The sequence below is a fragment of the Syngnathus scovelli genome, unplaced genomic scaffold, assembly GCF_024217435.2.
Source record: "Syngnathus scovelli strain Florida unplaced genomic scaffold, RoL_Ssco_1.2 HiC_scaffold_353, whole genome shotgun sequence".
In the NCBI taxonomy this organism is placed as follows: domain Eukaryota; kingdom Metazoa; phylum Chordata; class Actinopteri; order Syngnathiformes; family Syngnathidae; genus Syngnathus; species Syngnathus scovelli.
The window spans coordinates 9417-17500 of NW_026061448.1; positions in this window are offsets into that span (position 1 = coordinate 9417).

Genomic DNA, 8084 nt, shown 5'->3' on the forward strand with positions numbered 1-8084 from the left:
CTCCAGGGGAAGAGGCCGAATTTTCACTTGTTCAGGCCGACCGGAGGAACCGGCCGGGTCGGACACGTTACGGCGGAACAGCCGTTGGCACTTAGAAAATATTCGTCAAAGTCGTCCGGACCTCCAGGGGAAGAGGCCGAATTTTCGCTCGTTCGGGCCGACCGGAGGAACCGGCCGGGTCGGACACGTTACGGCGCAACAGCCGTTCGCACTTAGAAAATATTCGTTAAACTTCACAGGACCTCCAGGGGAAGAGGCCGAATTTTCGCTCGTTCGGGCCGACCGGAGGAACCGGCCGGGTCGGACACGTTACGGCGCAACAGCCGTTCGCACTTAGAAAATATTCGCCAAAGTCGTCCGGACCTCCAGGGGAAGAGGCCGAATTTTCGCTCGTTCGGGCCGACCGGAGGAACCAGCCGGGTCGGACACGTTACGGCGCAACAGCCGTTGGCACTTTGAAAATATTCGCCAAAATGTTCCGGACCTCCAGGGGAAGAGGCCGAATTTTCGCTCGTTCGGGCCGACCGGAGGAACCGGCCGGGTCGGACACGTTACGGCGCAACAGCCGTTGGCACTTTGAAAATATTCGCCAAAATGTTCCGGACCTCCAGGGGAAGAGGCCGAATTTTCGCTCGTTCAAGCCGACCGGAGGAACCAGCCGGGTCGGACACGTTACGGCGCAACAGCCGTTGGCACTTTGAAAATATTCGCCAAAATGTTCCGGACCTCCAGGGGAAGAGGCCGAATTTTCGCTCGTTCAAGCCGACCGGAGGAACCAGCCGGGTCGGACACGTTACGGCGCAACAGCCGTTGGCACTTTGAAAATATTCGCCAAAATGTTCCGGACCTCCAGGGGAAGAGGCCGAATTTTCGCTCGTTCGGGCCGACCGGAGGAACCGGCCGGGTCGGACACGTTACGGCGCAACAGCCGTTGGCACTTTGAAAATATTCGCCAAAATGTTCCGGACCTCCAGGGGAAGAGGCCGAATTTTCGCTCGTTCAAGCCGACCGGAGGAACCAGCCGGGTCGGACACGTTACGGCGCAACAGCCGTTGGCACTTTGAAAATATTCGCCAAAATGTTCCGGACCTCCAGGGGAAGAGGCCGAATTTTCGCTCGTTCAAGCCGACCGGAGGAACCAGCCGGGTCGGACACGTTACGGCGCAACAGCCGTTGGCACTTTGAAAATATTCGCCAAAATGTTCCGGACCTCCAGGGGAAGAGGCCGAATTTTCGCTCGTTCGGGCCGACCGGAGGAACCGGCCGGGTCGGACACGTTACGGCGCAACAGCCGTTGGCACTTTGAAAATATTCGCCAAAATGTTCCGGACCTCCAGGGGAAGAGGCCGAATTTTCGCTCGTTCGGGCCGACCGGAGGAACCGGCCGGGTCGGACACTTTACGGCGCAACAGCCGTTGGCACTTTGAAAATATTCGCCAAAATGTTCCGGACCTCCAGGGGAAGAGGCCGAATTTTCGCTCGTTCGGGCCGACCGGAGGAACCGGCCGGGTCGGACACTTTACGGCGCAACAGCCGTTGGCACTTTGAAAATATTCGCCAAAATGTTCCGGACCTCCAGGGGAAGAGGCCGAATTTTCGCTCGTTCGGGCCGACCGGGAGAACCAGCCGAGGCGGACACTTTACGGCGCAACAGCCGTTGGCACTTTGAAAATATTCGCCAAAATGTTCCGGACCTCCAGGGGAAGAGGCCGAATTTTCGCTCGTTCGGGCCGACCGGGAGAACCAGCCGAGGCGGACACTTTACGGCGGTTGAGCCGTTGGCACTTAGAAATTATTCAGACTTCCATCAAACACACATCGGCCTTTTGCCGTCACTGCCCGGGATGGGCACCGTGGTAGCTCGGACAGTTCGTGTGACAGCTTCCGCTGGCACTTAGAAAATTTTTAAAATGAAAATAAACAGTTCTGCACATACGTGCCGACTATATTTTGCGAAAGGGGGGTAAAGTGATGAGTACACTAACTGGGGGGACCAAGTACATAAAGCCCACCCCTGGTACCTCAGAGAGGCCGAATTTTCGAATTCTGAGGCCGAGCTGGGGAACCAGACGAGGCGGACACTTTTCCGAGCGAGAGCCGATGGCACTTAGAAAATTTTCGGCTAAGTCGGCAGGACTTCCAGAGCGAGAGGCCGAATATTCGTCATCTGTGGCCGACCGGGGAACCAGCGAAGGCGGATAGGCGGTCACGGATGTCCCGCCGGCTGGTCCGCGGGCCAATTTGGGTCCCGTAATTTAGCGGTCGCGGTCCGGAATCCACGCCGGCCGGGGAACCAGCGCAGGCGGATAGGCGGTCACGGAGGTCCCGCCGGCTGGTCCGCGGGCCAATTTTGGTCCCGTAAGTGAGCGGCCGCGGCCCGGAATACACGCCGACCGGGGAACCAGCGAAGGCGGATAGGCGGTCACGGAGGTCCCGCCGGCTGGTCCGCGGGCCAATTGGGGTCCCGTAAATTAGCGGTCGCGGCCCGGAATTCGCGCCGGCCGGGGAACCAGCGCAGGCGGATAGGCGGTCACGGAGGTCCCGCCGGCTGGTCCGCGGGCCAATCGGGGTCCCGTAAGTTAGCGGTCGCGGCCCGGAATTCGCGCCGGCCGGGGAACCAGCGCAGGCGGATAGGCGGTCACGGAGGTCCCGCCGGCTGGTCCGCGGGCCAATCGGGGTCCCGTAAGTTAGCGGTCGCGGCCCGGAATTCGCGCCGGCCGGGGAACCAGCGCAGGCGGATAGGCGGTCACGGAGGTCCCGCCGGCTGGTCCGCGGGCCAATCGGGGTCCCGTAAGTTAGCGGTCGCGGCCCGGAATTCGCGCCGGCCGGGGAACCAGCGCAGGCGGATAGGCGGTCACGGAGGTCCCGCCGGCTGGTCCGCGGGCCAATCGGGGTCCCGTAAGTTAGCGGTCGCGGCCCGGAATTCGCGCCGGCCGGGGAACCAGCGCAGGCGGATAGGCGGTCACGGAGGTCCCGCCGGCTGGTCCGCGGGCCAATCGGGGTCCCGTAAGTTAGCGGTCGCGGCCCGGAATTCGCGCCGGCCCGCAGCCACCGCCAGGCGGATAGGCGGTCACGGAGGTCCCGCCGGCCGGTCCGCGGGGGGAACTGCGCCCTCTGGCGGACACGCTATTGTAAATGAATGGGGTTTGGCACTTAGTGCATTTTTCGCCGAAGCCGACGAGCGCTCCGGGCGAGGAGGCCGGATTCTCGCCATCCGTGGCCGGCCGGGGAACCGGCCAAGGCGGATAGGCGGTCACGGGGGTCCCGCCGGCTGGTCCGCGGGCCAATTGGGGTCCCGTAAGTTAGCGGTCGCGGCCCGGAATCCGCGCCGGCCAGCAGCCACCGGGAGGCGGATAGGCTGTCACGGAGGTCCCGCCGGCTGGTCCGCGGGCCATTTAGGGTCCCGTAGGTGAGCGGTCGCGGCCCGGAATCCAGGCCGGCCAGGAGGCACCGCCAGGCGGATAGGCGGTCACGGAGGTCCCGCCAGCTGGTCCGCGGGCCATTTATGGTCCCGTAAGTTAGCGGTCGCGGCCCGGAATCCACGCCGGCCAGGAGGCACCGGCAGGCGGATGGGCGGTCACGGAGGTCCCGCCAGCTGGTCCGCGGGCCGTTTAGGGTCCCGTAAGTTAGCGGTCGCGGCCCGGAATCCACGCCGGCCAGGAGGCACCGCCAGGCGGGTAGGCTGTCACGGAGGTCCCGCCAGCTGGTCCGCGGGCCAATTAGGGTCCCGTAAGTTAGCGGTCGCGGCCCGGAATCCGCGCCGGCCAGCAGCCACCGCCAGGCGGGTAGGCTGTCACGGAGGTCCCGCCGGCCGGTCCGCGGGCCAATCAGGGTCCCGTAAGTGAGCGGTCGCGGCCCGGAATGCACGCCGGCCAGCAGGCACCGCCAGGCGGATAGGCGGTCACGGAGGTCCCGCCGGCCGGTCCGCGGGCCAATCAGGGTCCCGTAAGTGAGCGGTCGCGGCCCGGAATGCACGCCGGCCAGGAGGCACCGCCAGGCGGATAGGCGGTCACGGAGGTCCCGCCGGCCGGTCCGCTGGCCAATTACCTCCAGCCGAGCGGATATGAACTTTATTAGCACCTTCTACGAGATGGCGGAGCCTTATTCGACAACCAGCACCTCGGCTTAGCATTTTCCACGGCCCGCTGATCTTCCAGAAGACGTCCAGCCGGTTTCCTCCTCACATTTTAAGCCGGCCGAGGCTTCCGGCACCCCGGCTAAGCTTTCTCCACGGCCCGCTGAGCTTCCAGAAGACCTCCAGCCGGTTCTCCCGGTGCTTTCCTCCTCACGTTTTAAGCCGGCCGAGGCTTCCGGCACCCCGGCTAAGCTTTTTCCCACGGCCCGCTGAGCTTCCAGGGGACCTCCGGCCGGTTCTCCGCGCGCTTTCCTCCTCACTTTTAAGCCGGCCGAGGCTCCAGGCACCTCGGCTAAGCGTTTTGAACGGCCCGCTGAGCTTCCAGGGGACCTCCAGCCGGTTCTCCGCGCGCCCCCCTCCCAACTTTTTAAGCCGGCCGAGGCTCCAGGCACCCCGGCCAAGCCTTTCCCACGGCCCGCTGAGCTTCCAGGGGACCTCCAGCCGGTTCTCCGCGCGCCCCCCTCCCACCTTTTTAAGCCGGCCGAGGCTCCAGGCACCCCGGCCAAGCCTTTCCCACGGCCCGCTGAGCTTCCAGGGGACATCCAGCCGGTTCTCCGCGCGCCCCCCCTCCTAACTCGACGCCCGAGGAGGCTCCAGGCACCCCGGCTGAGCCTTTTCGGCGGCCCGCTGATCTCCCGGAGGTCGCAACGGGGAATTGCCTCCCTCTCGCGGACACGGCGCGTAAATGCACCGCCTCTCGCACTTGGCGCACACTCACTCGCATCGCTACGCCTCCCGCGGCACTTTAAGCGACCGGGACCACCGCGAGCGCGGGCGATGACTAAGAGGCTCCCCGGCCGGCCTCGCGGAGCTCCGACGCTCCCCCGCGGGACTTCCGGCGGCCGGCCGGAGCCTCGGCACGGCTGCCGCACTCCCTAATAACACCCCGCGGGCCCCCGCGAGCCGAACGCTCGCTGCCGCGGGCGACCCGTGGTACCCCACGTGCCGAGGCGGACGCGTGACGGCGCGGGAGCCCTCGGCACTATATCACGGTCACGCATGTAGTCAAATCGTGTAAAATCACCGTTAGTTTATTCACAATATACGTAATAATTAAATACATATCAACACCGCGTATATTATTAATAAACATATGTATGTATTTATTTAATAATTAAATAAATATTAACATCGCGTATAATCATGCGGGCTCCGGGGGAAGGGGCCGATTTTTCGCCGTTCGTGGCCGACCGGGGAACCGGCGAAGGCGGACGCATCGCGGCGCGAGAGCCGTTGGCACTTTGGAAAAAAATAAAATAAAATTCGCCGACCGGGCTCCGGGGAAGAGGCCGATTTTTGGCCGTTCGTGGCCGACTTGGGAACCGGCGAAGGCGGACGCATCGCGGCGCGAGAGCCGTTGGCACTTTGAAAAAAAAAAAAAAAAAAAAAAAAAAAAAAAAATTCGCCCACCGGGCTCCGGGGGAAGAGGCCGGCTTTTCGCCGTTCGCGGCCGACCGGGGAACCGGCGAAGGCGGACGCGCTCTCCAACGAGCCCCGCCGGCCGGAGGAAGTGCGCCCTCTGGCGGACACGCCGTTGTAAATGAATGGGGTTTGGCACTTAGTGCATTTTTCGCCCAAGTCGAAGCGCGCTCCGGGCGAGGAGGCCGGATTCTCGCCACCCGTGGCCGGCCGGGGAACCGGCCAAGGCGGATAGGCTTTCACGGAGGTCCCGCCGGCTGGTCCGCGGGCCGATTAGGGTCCCGCGAGTGAGAGCGGTGGCGGTCCGGAATCCAGGCCGGCCAGGAGGCACCGCCAGGCGGATAGGCTTTCACGGAGGTCCCGCCGGCTGGTCCGCGGGCCGATTAGGGTCCCGCGAGTGAGCGGTGGCGGTCCGGAATCCAGGCCGGCCAGGAGGCACCGCCAGGCGGATAGGCTTTCACGGAGGTCCCGCCGGCTGGTCCGCGGGCCGATTAGGGTCCCGCGAGTGAGCGGTGGCGGTCCGGAATCCAGGCCGGCCAGGAGGCACCGCCAGGCGGATAGGCTTTCACGGAGGACCCGCCGGCTGGTCCGCGGGCCGATTAGGGTCCCGCGAGTGAGCGGTCGCGGTCCGGAATCCAGGCCGGCCAGGAGGCACCGCCAGGCGGATAGGCTTTCACGGAGGACCCGCCGGCTGGTCCGCGGGCCGATTAGGGTCCCGCGAGTGAGCGGTCGCGGTCCGGAATCCAGGCCGGCCAGGAGGCACCGCCAGGCGGATACACTCTCTAACGAGCCCCGCCGGCTGGTCCGCCGGGGGAAGTGCGCCCTCTGGCGGACACGCCGTTGTAAATGAATGGGGTTTGGCACTTAGTGCATTTTTCGACCAGCGGCAACGCAGGCTGACGGGCGGCCGCTTCCACGGGCCGGCACTACTCTACGGAGGCGCTAGCCGCCTCCGGTGGGGGCCGTGTGATCTCGCTGGATGCCCGAGGACCTTCCGCCAGGCCCGGCCCCAGCTTTTGCGCGCGCCCGGTCCTATTACCTGGTGGAAGCTGGAGGCCGGGGCTCGGCAGCTCGCTGCCCGGGGGACCTTCCGCGAGGCCCGGCCGCAGCTTTTACGCACGGCCGCTGCTATTCTCTGGCTCCGGCTTCGTCCCGGAGGGTGCTTGGGGAACGGCGGCGCACACCGCGAACGGCCGGTGGCGGTCGGCTGGTGGCGGTCGGGGGTGGCGCTTGGGGATGGCGCTTGGGGATGGTGGCGGTCGGCTGGTGGCGGTCGGCTGGTGGCGGTCGCCTTGTGGCGGTCGGGGGTGGCGCTTGGGGATGGTGGCTGTCGCCTTGTGGCGGTCGCCTTGTGGCGGTCGGGGGGTGGCGGTCGGGGATGGCGCTTGGGGATGGTGGCGGTCGGCTGGTGGCGGTCGGCTGGTGGCGGTCGGGGGTGGCGCTTGGGGATGGTGGCTGTCGCCTTGTGGCGGTCGGCTGGTGGCGGTCGGCTGGTGGCGGTCGGGGGTGGCGCTTGGGGATGGTGGCTGTCGCCTTGTGGCGGTCGGCTGGTGGCGGTCGCCTTGTGGCGGTCGGGGGGTGGCGGTCGGGGATGGCGCTTGGGGATGGTGGCTGTCACCTTGTGGCGGTCGGCTGGTGGCGGTCGGCTGGTGGCGGTCGCCTTGTGGCGGTCGGGGGGTGGCGGTCGGGGATGGCGCTTGGGGATGGTGGCGGTCGGCTGGTGGCGGTCGGCTGGTGGCGGTCGGCTGGTGGCGGTCGGGGGTGGCGCTTGGCGATGGTGGCTGTCGCCTTGTGGCGGTCGCCTTGTGGCGGTCGGGGGGTGGCGGTCGGGGATGGCGCTTGGGGATGGTGGCGGTCGGCTGGTGGCGGTCGGCTGGTGGCGGTCGGGGGTGGCGCTTGGGGATGGTGGCTGTCGCCTTGTGGCGGTCGGCTGGTGGCGGTCGCCTTGTGGCGGTCGGGGGGTGGCGGTCGGGGATGGCGCTTGGGGATGGTGGCTGTCGCCTTGTGGCGGTCGGCTGGTGGCGGTCGCCTTGTGGCGGTCGGGGGTGGCGCTTGGGGATGGTGGCTGTCGCCTTGTGGCGGTCGGCTGGTGGCGGTCGCCTTGTGGCGGTCGGGGGGTGGCGGTCGGGGATGGCGCTTGGGGATGGTGGCTGTCGCCTTGTGGCGGTCGGCTGGTGGCGGTCGCCTTGTGGCGGTCGGGGGTGGCGCTTGGGGATGGTGGCTGTCGCCTTGTGGCGGTCGGCGGTGGTGGTTTGGGACCGGCGTCCGGCGCAAAGTGCGTGTTGCGCGGGCCGGAGAAAATTTAGGCCAGGGGCCCGCCGCTGGAGAATTTTTTAGGTACCAGGGGTGGATTTTTTTTGTCACCGCAGGAGGGGGACGTTGCCTCCGTCCGTGTCCGACGGAAAGTGCGTGTTGCGCGGGCCGGAGAAAGTTTAGGCCAGGGGCCCGCCGCTGGAGAAATTTTTAGGTACCAGGGGTGGATTTTTTTTGTCACCGCAGGAGGGGGACGTTGCCTCCGTCGGTGTCCGGC